Below are 16,075 nucleotides of genomic sequence, written 5' to 3' on the forward strand. Positions count from 1 at the left end.
AAATACGTCCTGAAGATCTATGCACAGCAGAGTGATTATAGACAACAATTGTGTTTGTAGATCCAAATAACTGTATTGTAAACTCCAAGTTGCCAAGAGGTCAGATCTAAATTGTTCCTACTACAAAAAAAGAAATGATAATGATGTGACCCAGTAGAGGTGCTGGCTGATGCTACTGTGGGAAGCGTCTTGCAATACATAAATGTATCAAAGCAATACCATGGGCTGTAAGACTTACACTTACACAATGTTATATGTCAGTTATATCTCAATTAAAAGACAAAAGGGTGACTTTTCTTTCTCCTTCCTTTTGACAACACTGCACCGTTACTTACCCTGTCCAGGGATTAAAAATCAAGCCGAGTAAACAAATGTGGAAGGATGACAGTATTTTCAGGGTTTGACAGACAAAACTTTTTGTATTTTTCTCTGCATCTTTATAAAAGAACCCAAAGAAAATACAACAGGAGAGGGTGTTGAGAACACAAGAAGCAGGGGATTCAGGTGTTTTCAGCCTCAGCTTTGCCAGCAGAACTACACAATGACCACATTCCAAAACAAAATTATAGGTGCTTAACAACAACAAACTGAACTTCAAGTCATAAAAGCAAGCAGTGAAGGTCACTACTGCAGAAAAAATGCAGAAGAAAGGCAGTTTCCATTTGAATGCTAATTGGTGCCCCCAAAAAGCTGAAGATATCTTTATTCCCTTAGGATCTCCATTTCCATCCTCAGGTAAGTGTACTGTTCTGGGGGAAAAAGTCTAGATAAATTCCTTAGCTCTTCCGTCTTGCCTGACCCATCCCTCCCAACCACATTATGGGCCCTAGTTCCCTTCACAACAGAAATTCTGGAGCCACTGCTGCTCCAAATTGAATAGCACACTTAGAAAAGATTCTATGTTACACTGGGAGTAGAGAATAGTGAGTTAAGTGAATCTTACTTTAGAATTGTCAGATCAAGCAGTCACCCATCTGATTCAAACTGAGGGTGCAGTGTAAACACGGCTATCTCTAAAGCTGCACATTCTGGCACAAACCCCACTCTGTGCCGCCACCTCCTTACCCCATGTGGTACTTAAGTGAAAATTGGTAAAATGACAGTCAAGGGGCTACCGGCAGGAAAAAGATCACCAGCAGCCACTGGAGGATGTCCATGAAGGGGAGGACGGGCAGCCTCTCTATCTTGTGAGGGCATCCTGGTGGAGCAGAGATGTGTGCAACAAAGTACCAGACGGGGTAGCTTAGAAACAACAGAAATTTATTTCCCACAGTTCTGGAGGCTGGATGTTGGAGACTGGGAGCCTGGTCAAGTGACCATGTTTCATAGCCCACACCTTCCACATAGTGAAGGGGGCAAGGGAGCCCTCTGGAGCCTCTTTCATTAGGCACTAATCCCATTCATGAAGGCTCCGCCCTCCTGACCTCAGCTCCTCCCAAAGGGGCCTCCACCTAAAACCATCACATGAAGCCTTAGGATTTCTTTTTCTTTCTTTTTCCTTTTCCTTTTCCTTTTCCTTTTCCTTTTCCTTTTCCTTTTCCTTCCTTCCTTCCTTCCTCCCTCCCCTCTCCTCCCCTCCTCCCCCCCCCCCCACCCTTTCTTTCTGCATTAGTATTTCAACCTATGAATTTGGGAGAGGAGACATAAACATTCAGACCACAGACCAAGCATCCAAAGGAGAGGAAAAGTCCAACCCTGGGCTACTGAGTCCGGGTCAGCTCTGTCTGAGGAATGAAACACATCGATAAGGTTTCTGGAAATAGACTAGGTGTAGAAGGAGTGCTTTCTGTATTTAGATGAGATCAGCTCTCTGTAACAGTAAAATTTACACATTATCTTATTTGTGCAGATGAGACCAAAATGACATTGTTTTAGCAAGGAATGGCCTTTTCCAACTCACCTCCTATTGACATACCTTATTAACAGCATATTTATTCTGTGATCAAACTAGTAAATAATTCTAAATTTGCTTCACCTAAAAATTAATCTTTGATATTATATACAAATTCTTATTAAAAGTCAGTATATTTTTAGAGTCTAACATAATATGGTTGATAGTACAAGGACAGAGGCTTTTTTCATGACAATTGGCAGACAACCATGAGAAACAATAAAATATTAAGAAAAATTTCTATGAATTTCCTGTAAAATTAGCAAATATTAAGGCCTATCCTAAAATGTTACCAGGTGAATCATTTCCATATCTGGAAAATAAGCAACACTGCTTTTAAGAGAAGCTGAAGACTGAATATGAATTCTGTTTACAGCACAGCATTTCTTAATTTGTTAATTCTTGAAAGTCAATGCTGACTTTTGATTCAAGGGGGAATCACTGAAACACACACAGTCTGTATCAGGAGTCACAAATCTTAATATAAAAATCTTTCACTCTCTTTCAAGTGACTTGTTTTTATTACTCCTTTTAAACGAACACTTGTTCTGGAGTCAGTAGACCTGTGGAACAACATTCCTTAACTAAGCCATTGACTAAGGCAGCATGTATTAATTGTTTTAGAGGACGTTAATATATCTTTTTAAAAACATTTCTTTCAAATTTTTTTAATATTTATTTTTGAGAAAGAGTGAGAGAGTGTGAGCTGGGGAGGGGGGGAGAGCAAGGGAGACACAGAAACAGAAACAGGCTCCAGGCTCTGAGCTGTCAGCACAGAGCCCCACGCGGGGCTCAAACCCACAAACCGTGAGTTCATGACCTGAGCTGACATCAGTCGCTTAACCTACTGAGCCACCCAGGCACCCCAGGATGTTAATATATCTTACTTAGCAAAAGGGCCTGTGGTCAAACAAGTTTGGGAAAGAGGTTAAATATAACACAAAAGTTTTTTTTTTTTTTTTAACTGCAAATTTCACAAAGACTTTTATATGTTACTATGAAATCTAACTCCATAAGATAATGTATGCACACTCTTTAGATTTTATTTCATAGCCACTTATTAGAGAGCTAGTTTCCACACTTTCATCAATATTGGGTACTTTTTTTTAAGTTTTAACCTAATGTGAAAAAAAGTAAACCTGATTTAATTAAGTAGGTGAGGTTAAATATCACATATTATGCTTACCAGCCATTCTTAGTTCTTCTTTAGTAATTGTTTATTTTTCTATTTGCTTCTTTTAATTTTTCTGTTTCAGTACCATTATTCTCAATCTTCTGATTTGATGGATAGAATCCATGGATGCAACTGAATATTTTAACTCTGTTTAGTAATCTGTTACTTTGTATGGTAATTTGATATTTTCACATTAGATTAGTGATAATCATTGGTCTTACTAATATTTACTTGATATTCTCTATTACACTTTAATATTTTTTTTATTTCAGATTTCTGCTCAATTGTTAGAATTTTCTGTTGTTTTTCAGTTTACTTATTTATTTTGAGAGAGGGAGAGAGCACAAGCAGGGGAGGGGCCGAGAGAGGGGGAGAGAGAGAGAGAGAGAGAGAGAGAGAGAGAGAGAGAGAGAGAAAGAATATCCTAAGCAGTCTCCATGCTGTCAGTGCAGAGCTCAATGTGGGGCTTGATATGGAATATTCTATGGTATGGATATAGCACAGTTTAACTACTCACCAATTTGTCTGAAGGACATTGGGTTGTTTCCAGTTTTGGGCTATTACAAATAAAGTTGCTATGACATATGCCTGAGAGTGCAATTCGTGGCTCATACGGTAACTGTGTGTTTAGTGTTACAAGAAACAGCTACACTATCTTCCGGAGCTGCTGTGCCATTGTACCCTCGTAGCTGTAATGTATGAGGGATCCAGTTTCTCTGCATCCTCATCAGCATTTGGTATTGTCTCTAATTTAGAAGTTTTCTAGGCTGTCTCCTGATTTTAACTTGCATATCTCGGATGGCTAATGTAATTGAGTACCTTCTCATTTGCTCATTTGCTTTCTGTATACCCTGTTTGGTAAAATGCATGTTCATGTCTTCTGCCTATTTTCAAACCGTATGTTGTTATTTTTACTGTTGAGTTCTAAGACGTTTTACATATTCTAGATACTAGCCTTTTGTCAGATACGTAGTCTGAAAATATTTTGTCCTGTCTGTCACTTGTCATTTAAGACAGGGCCTTTCAGGAGACAGGAAGATGCGGCAGAGTAGGGCCCTAGGCTTGCCTTGTCCCACAAATGCAACTAGATAACTATCCAATAATCCTAAATACCCCAGAAATTGAGCTGAAGACTTGCAGAACAAATTCCACAGCTAAAAGGAGAGAAGAGGCCACATCGAAGAAGATAGGAAGTGCAGAGACATGGTTTGGGGGAGAAAAGGATCCTGGCTGCTGTGAAGGGGAGGGAGCCATGGTCACAGAGAAAGGTGGGAGAGAGGAGCACAAAGGAGAATGTTTCTTCATAGCCATTTGCCTCAAGAGGGGCTGTATTTCGTGAGTTCTTGCAACTAGCATGGCTCAAAGCCTGGAGTTTTAAAAGTCAGTGGGCTTGGCGAGGATAAAGACTACAGGGCACTGCACTGCTCTTGGGGAGAAGGCAGGCAAACAACCCAGGGGCATAGAGTGTGAAACAGCAATCTGAAGAGCCCCTGGGGACACAGCAAGGAGATTATTTGCTCTTCTCAGAGTGTGTCCCTGAGAGGCAGCCTTCATAGAAATATCTCCCTGGGGACAGAGGAGCTGGCCAAAGCATTTCCCTCCCCTGCCCCTCAGCATAAGCACAGAGCCACCTGCAGGAAGCAGCATAGCACTGACACTGGTGGCCTAACTTGCTTACACTGAGCCCCTAGATCTTGTGGAACTGCACTTCTCAGCCATGCTTCCCTCAGTCCCAGGGCAGTGGGTCCCACCCCTAGAAGACCAGCACATACACCTGCCCACTCACTGGACTTGAGAAAAGAATGGAAGACATCAGAGAGACCCTTTCCAGAGAGAGAAAACAGTTAAAAAAGAATCAATCAAAGATGAAGAGCCCAATAAATGCGATTAGAAACACTTTTGATGCAAGGAACAGCAGGCTGGAAGAAGCAGAGGAACGAATTACTACCTGGAAGACAAAGTGATGGAAAACGATGAGGCTGAACAAAAGAGAAAGAAGAATTATGCAAAACAAGAAAAGACTTAGGGAACTCACTGACTCCATCAGACATAAGAACTTTCATAGGATAGGAGTCCCAGAAGAAAAAGAGAGAGAAAATGGGGCAGAAAATTTATTTGAAGAAATAATAGCTGAAAACTCTCCAATCTGGGGGATGAAACAGAAAGAACATAGAAATCCCATCAAAATCAACAAAAGCAGACATACACCAAGACATATTGTAATTAAAATTGCAAAATATAGTGATAAAAAAAAAATCTTAAAAGCAACAAGACAGAAGAAGTCAGTAACTTACAAGGCGAAACTCATAGGGCTAGCAGGAAATTTTTCAATAGAAATTCTGCAGACCAGAAGGCAGTGGCATGAGGTATTCAAAGCACTGAATGGGAAAAATCTGCAGTCAAGAATATTCCATCCAGCAAGGCTATCATTCAGGACATAGAAGGAGAAATACAGAGTTTCCCAAATAAACAAAAACTAAAGGAATCGTGACCACTAAACTAGCCCAGCAAGAAATATTAAAGGGGACTCTGAGAAGAAAGGAGAGAAAGGAGAGACAAAAAGTGATAGCATAAAGGTAGAAAACACAAAAGAAGTAAAAATGAATATTTCTATAAAAATATCAGTCAAAGAACTCCAAAAAAAGATATAAAATATAATAACATATACCTAAATATGGGGAGGAAAGAAGTAAAGAATGAGTTCAAACTTAAACAGCCATCAACTTAACATAGACTGCTCTATGCAGAAAAGGTTATCTACAAACCTAATGGTAACCATGTATCAAAACCACCAGAGAATGAAGTCCAAATATGTCACCAAAGAAAATCAGCAAAATATGAAACACAGAAAAACAAGAAAGGATTAGAGAAAATCTCTGGAAACAACCACAAAACAAGTGAGAAAATGGAAATATATACATATTTGTCAATAATTACTTGGATGTAAATGGACTAAATATTCTAATCAAAAGATATAGGGTGTCTGAATGGATTAAAAAAAAAAAGACCCATTATATGCTGCTTATAAGAGACTTATTTTTTTAGTGTTTATTTATTTTTGAGAGAGACAGAGCATGATGGGAAGGGGCAGAGAGAGAGAGGGAGATAAAGAATCTGAAGCAGGCTCCAGGCTCCAAGCTGTCAGCACAGAGCCTGATGTGGGGCTCAAACTTGCTAACCACGCAATCATGACCTGAGCTGAAGTCAGACGCTTAACCGACTGAGCCACTCAGGTGCCCCAAGACACTTATTTTACAGCTAAAGACACCTGCAGATTGAAAGTGAGGAGATGGAGAAATATGCAAATGGATATTAAATGAAAGCTGGAGTACCAATACTTATATTGGACAAATCAGACTTTAAAACTGACTGTAGTGAGATACAAAGAAGGGCACTATATAATAATAAAGGGGATAATCCAACAAAAAGATGCAATTGTAAATATTTATGCATCTAACATGGAAGTCCCAAATACATAAAACAAACATAAAGGAACTACTTGCTAATAACACAGTAATAGTAAGGGACTTAACACGCACTTACATCAATGGAAAGATCATCTAAACAGAAAAACAAGAAAACAAATGGCTTTGAATGACACACTGGTCCAAATGAACTTCACAGAATGTTCTATCCTAAAACAGCAAATACACATTCATTTCAAGTGCACATGGGACATTTTCCAGAATAGGTCACATATTAGGCCACAGAACAGGCTTCAACAAAATTAAGAAGATCAAAATCATACCATGCAAGTTTTCTGACCACAAAGCTATGAAACTAGAAGTCAACCACAAGAAAAAATCTGGAAAGCCCATAAATACATGGAGGTTAAACAGCTACTAAACAATGAATGGGTCAACCCGAAAATCAAAGATGAAATTTTCAAAAAGCATGGAAACAAATGAAAATAAAAACACAATGGTCCAAAATCTTTGGGATGCAGCAAAAGCAGTTAAAAAAGGGGGAAAAAAGAGGGAATTATATAGCAATACAGGCTTATCTGAAGAAGCAAGAAAAATCTCAAATAAACAACCTAACCTTATACATAAAGGAGCTAGAAAAGAACGACAGAAGAAGCCTAAAGCCAGCAGAAGGCAGGATATTTTAAATATTAGAGCAGAAATAAATGATATTGAATAAACAAACAAACAAACAATAGAACAGATCAATGAAACCAGGAACTGGTTCTTTGAAAAAGTGAATAAAATTGATGAACCTCTAGCCAGACTTATCAAAAAGAAAAGAGAAAGGACCCACATAAATAAAATCACAAATAAGAGAGGAGAGATAACAACCTACACCACAGAAATACAAACAATTATAAGGTAACATTATGAAAAGTTATACACCAACAAATTGGACAACCTAGAAGAAATGGATAAATTCTTAGAAATTATCTACCAAAATGGAAACAGGAATAGAAAATTTGAACAGAACAACCAGCAAAGAAATGTAATCAGTAATCAAAAATCTCCCAAAAAAAAACACAAGTCCAGGACTAGATGGTTTCACAGCAAATTCTATCAAACATTTAAAGAAGAATTAATATCTATCCTTCTCTAATGGTTCCAAAAAATAAAAAAAGAAAGAAAATTACAACTTTATTCTATGAGGCCAGCATTACCCTGATACCAAAGTCAGATAAACATCACAAAAGAGAGGGAGAGAGAGAACTGCAGGCCAACATCCCTGATGAATATAGATGTAAAAATCAACAAAATAGTAGCAAACTGAATCCAACAATACATTAAGACAATCATTTACCAAGAAAAAGTGGGATTTATTCCTGGGTTTCAAGGGTGGTTCAATATGGACAAATCAATCAACATGATACACCACATTAATAAAAGAAAGGATAAGAATCATATGATTATTTCAATAGATACAGAGAAAGCATTTGATAAAATACAACATCCACTGATGACAAAGTAGATTTGGAGGGAATATACCTCAACATAATAAAGTCAGTATATGAAAAACCCAGAGCTAATATCATCCTAAATGCAGGAAAACTGAGAGCTTTTCCTCTACAGCAAGGGACCAGACAAGGATGTGTACTCTCACCACTTTTAATCAACATAGTACTGGAAGTCCTAGCACAGCCATCTGACAACAAAAAGAAAAAAAGGCATCCAAACTGGCAAGGAAGAGGTAAAAATTTCACTATTTGCAGATGACACGATGCTATTTATCGAAGACTAAAAGACTCAACTAAAATACTGCTAGAACTGATAAACAAGTTTAGTAACGTTGCAGACACCAAATTAACATGTAGAAATCTGTTGCATTTCTGTACACCAATAATGAAGCAGCAGAAAGACAAAGTAAGGAATCATTTCCATTTATAATCGCACCAGAAACAGTAAGATACCTGGAAATAAACCTAACCAAAGAGATTAAAGATTTGTACTTTGAAAACTCCAAAACACAGATGAAAGAAAGTGAAGATGACACAAAGAAATGGAAAGACATTCTATGCTCATGGATTGGAAGGACGAATATTGTCAAAATGTCTATATTACCCAAAGCAATCTACACATTTAATGCAATCCCTACCAAAATACCAACAGCATTTGTCACGGAACTAGAACAAAGAATCCTAAAATATGTATGGAGCCATAAAAGACACTTCAATAGCCAAAGCAATCTTGAAAAGGAAAAGCAAAGCTGCAGGCTTCACAATTCCAGACTTGTATTGTTGTATTACAATGCTGTAGTGATCAAAACAGTATTGTGCTGGCATATATACATATATATCCATAGATCAATGGAACAGAATAGAAAACCCAGAAACAAACCCACAAATATATGGTAAATTAATCTTCAACAAAGCAGGAAAGAATATACAATGGGGAAAAACATAATCTCTTCAACAAATGGTGTTGGGAAAACTGGACAGCAACATGCAAAAAAAATCAAACTGTGGACCATTATCTTTCACCACACACAAAAATAAACTCAAAACTTAGAGACCTAAATGTGAGACCTGAAACCATAACAGTCCTTGAAGAAAGCACAGGCAGTAATTTCCTTGACATTAGCCATAATAGCTTTTTTCTAGATAGGTCTTCTAAGGCAAGGGAAACAAAACCAAAAAATCACACTATTGGGGCTACATCAAAATAAAAATCTGCACAGTGAAGGAAATAATCAACAAAACTAAAAAGCAACCCACAGAATGAGAGAAGATATTTATTTGGAAATGATGTCTGATAAAGAATTAGTATCCAAAATATATAAAGAACTTATAAAACTCAAACCCAAAAAACAAATAATCCAATTAAAAATGGGTAGAAGACAAGAATGGACATTTTTTCCCAAAGAAAACATACAGATGTCCAACAGACACATGAAAAGATATTCATCATCACTTACCATCAGGGAAATGCAAATCAAAACTACAATGAGATCATTACCTCATACCTGCCAGAATGGCTAACATCAACAATGCAAGAAACAACAGGTGTTGGCGAGGATGAGGATAAAGGGAAACTCTTCTTGCACTGTTGATAGGAATGCAAACTGGTGTAGCCACTCTGGAAAACAGTATGGTGGTTTCTCAAAAAGGTAAAAATAGAATTACCCTTTAATCCAGCAATTGCACTAACTGGGTATTTACCCAAAGAACACAAAAATACTAATTCAAAGGGATACATACGCCCTGATGTTTATAGCAGCATTATCTACAATTGCCAAACAATGGAAATAGCTCAAGTATTCATCAACTGATGAATGGTTAAAGAAGTGATAGTATACACACACACACACACACACACACACACACACACACACTGGAATATTATTCACATTAAAAAGAATGAAATCTTGCCATTTGCAAAAACATGGATGAAGCTAGAGAGTATTATGCTGAACAAAATAAGTCAGAGGAAGAGAAATTCCACATGATTTCACTCATATGTGGAATTTAAGAAACAAAAGAGCAAAGGGAAAAACAAAAGAGAGAGGCAAACCAAGAGACAGAATCTTATTATAGAGAACAAAATGATGGTTGCCAGAGGGGAGGTGGGCAGGGGACTGATTAAATAGGTGATGGAGAGTAAGGAATGAACTTGTGATGAGCACCGGATGACACATGGAAGTATTGAATCATTGTTTTGTACACCTGAACCTAATAGTACATTGTATGTTAACTAACTGGATTTTAAATAAATATTTAAAAAGGTACAGCTTATGTTTTTCTTTTTCTTTCTTATCATGTTTTTGGTGCCAAGTCTAAGATCTTTTAGCCTAGCCCTAGACCATGAAGTTTTTCCTGTATGTTTTTTCTAAAAATCTTATTCTGTTACATTTTACCTTTAAGTCCACAATTCATTTTGAGTAAGTTTTTAGATGAAATGTGAGATTTAGGTTAATTAACTAATTTAGCCTATGAATGTTCAATTATATCAGCATCATTTGTTGAAAAGACTTTTCTTGCTCATTGAACTGCTTTTGCATTTTTGTCAAAAATCATACGAGCACATTAATGTGGATCTAGTCTCGATTTTATATCCTGTTATTGTTTCGTTGATCTTTGTATCTATCCCTTTGCCAAATATTCCTTTGCCATTTTGACTAATGTACCTATATTGTAAACCACAATATTGAGTGCAGGGATTCCCATCACTTCATTCTTCCATTTCAAGATTGTTTTAATCATTCTAAAGTTTGTGCATTTTCATACAGATTTTAGAATAAGCTTGTCTATTTCTACAAAACTGAATAATGTATTTTTATTTCTAACCTGTATTATATGCATTGGTGAGGGAAGGGCGTGTAGGTTTTTCATTTCCATGTAGCTGCTTTAAACTGATAATCGAGTTTTTCTTTGAATTAAAATATTTTCATATATCGTTTATTCCTACTTCTTTCTCACAATTAACGTTTTTGAAGCTTTGTCTAAAGTAATGAAATTTAAGCGAATATTTTGGAGATGGCAGTTAACTTCCGCATATCATCTTTGTCATTATGAATGTTAGAACCGGTTTAATTTCCATGTTCTGTTTTTAAAATTTCTTTTACTCATTTAATCTCATTTGTTCCCTCTTCCTATATCTTCTTGAGATTACTTGAAAATGATTAAGTGAATAAAGAGGAAATAATAGCAGTAAAGGTAATTAATAATAATAATAATAATAATAATAATATAAATCACAGACTTTTAAAAGTTGTACAGGCACCAAGCCTATTGTTTCAAATGTATTACATAAGGGGCTCCTGGGTGGCTCTGTCAGTTAAATGCCTGACTTCGGCTCAGGTCATGATTTCACCGTTCTTGAGTTCGAGCCCTGCATCAGGCTCTGTGCTGACAGCTCAGAGCCTGGAGCCTGCTTCAGATTCTGTGTTTCCCTCTGTCTCTTCCCCTCCCCCACTCGTGCTCGCTCTCTCTCTCTCTCTCTCTCAAAAGTAAATAGACATTAAAATAGACATTTATGTATTACTTAATACTCTTATGAGGTAAATATCATTCTCATATATTATTTAAGATTTTTATTATATCTCAATAACAAATTAAATCCAACTCCCACTGGCTTACTACACAGATTTTTATCTCTTGCTTATAGTACATGTCCAGTTTGAGTCAGAGGGTAAAAAGCTCTGCCATACATGACTCAGGGGCCCTGACCATGGGAGACTTTGCTATCTCGTGCTACACTATCTTAAACAGGGGAACTCCTTAGTTGCCAAAATAGCTTATGTTTATAACCAATTGGTAAGGATGAGCTAAATGGTCCTGCTCTATTTTAGGAGTGGAAAAAATAATCTACTACCAAAACAAAAGAAAATCTGGCAAGGATAAACACTAGATGTCTCTACATGCTCTATTTTACAATTTAGAAATGAGTTTTTAGCAAGACTAGGTAATTTTCCAAATTCTACATATCCACTATGCAGTCTACATGGCCAGTAAATTTACAGTTTTAGTAAATTGAATTACTGGGATTTGAACATGAGTCTGTCTGCACTGAAGATGTGACTACTTAATAGGATTTAGGGACAATTATATCAATATCAGAATCAAAAAAGACCACAGGTTTAGTTTTTAATAAGTGCTTTCAGGAAAAAATTTTCATTATATTCTTAATGTAATGTGGCTAAAGCAACATTTCCTTCTGGAAATAATGGCCTCATTCTAAAATATACTTTATGGAAGATAACTTATGGTTATAGCTTGCATATTCATGCATTCAATTTGTTTATTCAACAAATATCTAGTGAGCTCCAAATATGTCTCTGTCAGATTTCTAGGATCTGGGAGCATTGCAGTGAACAAAACTAAAGTCTTTCCATCATATATATATATTTATATGATGGGATGTGTATACATACACATACACACCTATATACTGCTGGAGGAGACAGACAATAAATAACTAAATTGAATATAGAATGTTGGAGAAAGCTAAAGACAAAAAAGAAATCAGGGAAAATGGATGAGAATTTTAGGGGTCAATGTGTCCAGAGGTAGTCTGCATTTCCCAGGCTGCAAGTCAAATTGCTGAGCAAAGCAATTAGCATTTCATGTTTTTCTCCCAGGTCTACAGGCAGGAATGTGGTTGTCTAGAGTCAATGCCATGACACAGTCATGCGATGAAACCTTCCCCTAGTAAAGAAAATTCCTAAAGATGCTTGTGTTCACTAAAACTATATTCATATCATCATAGAAATATTTATTAAAGTTTTAGTCTCCAGCAGTAACAGATTAGTAAAAAGAATGTGTCAATTAGGTTTGTATTTTACTACAAAACTTTATTGTTGAGCAGTAAACTGTTCATATTGGTGTCACTTAGGATTGTACAGCAAAATGTCAAGAAGACAATGATTTATGTTAATCATATAAAGCTCACCTATCAATAACAGTTGAACCCATCATTACCCAGGGGTTAATGCCACAGATTGCATTTCTTTCCTAAAAGGTGATGATTCAGCAATGATTGCCTTTTGACGAAAATGAACTTTATTAAAAAAGGGGAATAGTTTCCTAGAAGCCCCGAGAGTCTTCCTTTTCTGTGTGTGCTTTTCTTTGGAATGAATAATAATGTTATTTTTCTTTCTAGAATGGATATTAACTTTTCCCTTTTCTAAATTTTCTAAATTTAACTGTGGTATAAACTTCCATGCATACAATTTTAAATAACATGGATCTGTAGATATAGGTGAAATTCAGGAAAACGCTTTCATGATATATTATGTCCTGAGGGGCTCCTCTCAGGTTAAAAACAAAGACTATGACTAACACTGCATGAGATTACAGTCCATTAACCACCATTAAAATTAGACATGTCTACTGACTCCGTATTATGAAAAATGAGGAAATCAATGTACTTACACTTACTCCTACATCCATTCTCCTAAACTATTGATTTTGTTATATTTTTTATTTTAATAAGGTTTATAATTTCCACATTCTGCTTTGTAACCAGAGTTCCCAGAGTTGTTTAGTTACAGTTTTACGTGTAAATCAATTTGATGCTCATCCCCAATCCATTTACTACTGATTCCCTTCCTGAGTTCTTTGTTCTATATTTGCTCTGAGTTGACTGGATTTCACCTTCAAATGCGTTTTTCCTTTCAAGAAGAGCTCATGGGTCCTATGTTCCTGCGTTGTATGTTCTTGAAAATGAATATCTATTTCCTTAATACTTTTAGGAAAAAAAAAAGGAATAAAAATTCTTTTTGCATTTTCTTTTCCTTAAAACTCTGCTGACATTGGAGGTTCAGTGGAACACTCTAAGGTACCTGATTTTTCCTTCTTGTAAAAATTATATTTTTCTGACTCCACTACAGTAAGTATGTGTTCTGCAATTAGTAATTCTTTATCACTTTTTCCTCTTTTAATATGAAAATTCAACACTTTATTTCAGAAAGCTTATTTTTCATGTTATGTATCTGAAGATAATTTTCCATTAAATTTTTCATATCTTCCATTAAAAAGTGTATTCTCTAGAACACCAATTATGTGCATATGTATGGACCATTCTGTTCCAGAAGAATAATGTTTCTAATTCTTTGTTTCTTTTTTTCTTTTCTTTTCTTTTCTTTTCTTGTCTTGTCTTGTCTTTTTGAATCTCAGGAGCGCACAAAGTAAGCATGATCCATAAAAGGTCCTTATCTTGATCATTACTTGGCCTACTTTTCTTATTTATTAATTGCTTTGGACATTTTCCCAAAGACATACAAATGGCCAACAAGCATATGAAAATATGCTCAACATTACTATCATCAGGACAATCCACCTTCAAACCATGATGAGGTATCACCTCACTGCTGTTAGAATGGTTATTATTAAAAAAAAGAGAGAGATACTGACAAAGATGTGAATGAAAAAGAATCCTAGTATAGTGTTGGTGGGAATGTAAATTTGTACAGCCATTATGGAAAACACTATAGAAGTTCCACGAAAAAATTAAAAATAGAACCACCATATGATCTAGCAATTTCCACTTCTGGGTATTTATCTGAAGGAAATGAAATCAGTGTGTTGAAGAGACATCTACACCCCCACATTCACTGCAGCATCACTGCAGCATTACTGACTAGTGCCAAGGTATGAAAACAACCCAAATGTCCACTGACAGACGAATGGATGAAAAAAAGGTGATATATATCTATGTGTGTGTGCGTGTTTGTGTGTATACACCCATATATATATATACATATGTGGCATATACACAAAGGATTATTATTCTATCATAAAAAAGAAGGAGATTCTGCCATTTGGGAAAACATGGATGAACCTGGAGAACATCATGCTAATTGAAAGAAGCCAGACACAGAAAGACAAATACTGCACATGGAATCTAAAAAGTCAAACTCATCGAAAGTGGGGGTGGGATGGTGGTGGCTGGGGGCTGGTGGTCGGGGAAACGCAGAGATGTTGGTCGAAAGGTACACACTTTTAGTTATAAGATGAATAAGTTCTGGGGATCTCATATATAGCGTTGTGGCTATAGTTAACAATATTGTATTGTACACTTGCAATTTGCTGCGTGTAGATCTTAAGTGTTCTCATCTCACACACAAAAAAAGGTAACTGTGAAAAGGCGAATGTGTTCATTAAATTGATTATGGTAATCATCTCACAATGCATGCATGTGTTAGCTCATTACATTCTACGCCTTAAATATAGACAATTCTTAGCAATTACACTTCAATAAAGCAGAGAAAAATTAAGAAAATAAAGTTTGGAAAAAGGTAGTTTGCCTAAGTTATAGAATTCTATGTCGTAAGAATTGAAAATGGGACCAGATCATCTTTCATTATCATATTTAAGGACTTACCACATATACTAATCACTGCCACATTTGTAGATTTAAAGTAGCTTATATAAAATAATACCTTTCATTTCACATGGAAGAAGAGAAGTATAGTTAAGGCCCATTAGGCAATATGGGTTTGTTGTAAAGATAAACTGGGGAGTATATATATATACTGGGAATGATCTCCAAGAGGCCTCAAATTGTCCTGGGATTCCTTTCAGGATGTAGCAATAGCCTTCGCTGGGGATCTGTTGCTTATTCAACATGTGAACTCTTGTAGTGAGCTTTTTTTTTTTTTTTTTTTAATTTTGTTTTCTCTATGGTGTTCTTACCTCTTTTTTGTGCCAAATCCTGCTTTTGCCATCAACTTCAACTTTTATCTACTGTTTCTCTTATTTCCTGTAGTGCTCTTTGTATCTCCTGTAAAGCTGTTTAATCATCTTTCAACATGGAGTGCTTTTCCTGTGCAGTTTTGTACGGAGTTCATGTCATACAGTCTAATTTGTGCAGACTGTACAGATGCTTGTCATCATTAGGGAGACCTATCAGTGGGTGCGATCAGATAACATAAAGCTGACAGCTCGCATGGTGGGATCCTTAGTCACCATTTTCTCCATAGAGACCAGGGATGAGGCAGCTTTAGAATCTCACAGATCCCTCTACAAAGGTTATTTTACACACCACATAAATTGTCCTCCAAAATATTTGAAAGCCAAGCCCTTATACATTTGCCTTTTTTTTTTTTTT

At 36.3% G+C, this 16,075-nt stretch overlaps 1 long non-coding RNA gene across 1 annotated transcript in view; it reads left to right on the forward strand.

Annotated features, from left to right (window-relative positions):
• The first annotated feature begins 484 nt into the window (after positions 1-484).
• The window catches only part of LOC131489937 (uncharacterized), a 34,767-nt gene continuing 19,176 nt past the window's right edge, over positions 485-16,075 (forward strand). Inside the window, exon 1 of the long non-coding RNA XR_009250836.1 lies at positions 485-735. This is a non-coding gene — a long non-coding RNA (uncharacterized LOC131489937). The remainder of the gene's footprint in view (positions 736-16,075) is intronic.

This window comes from Neofelis nebulosa, chromosome 11 (assembly GCF_028018385.1).
Source record: "Neofelis nebulosa isolate mNeoNeb1 chromosome 11, mNeoNeb1.pri, whole genome shotgun sequence".
NCBI lineage: Eukaryota > Metazoa > Chordata > Mammalia > Carnivora > Felidae > Neofelis > Neofelis nebulosa.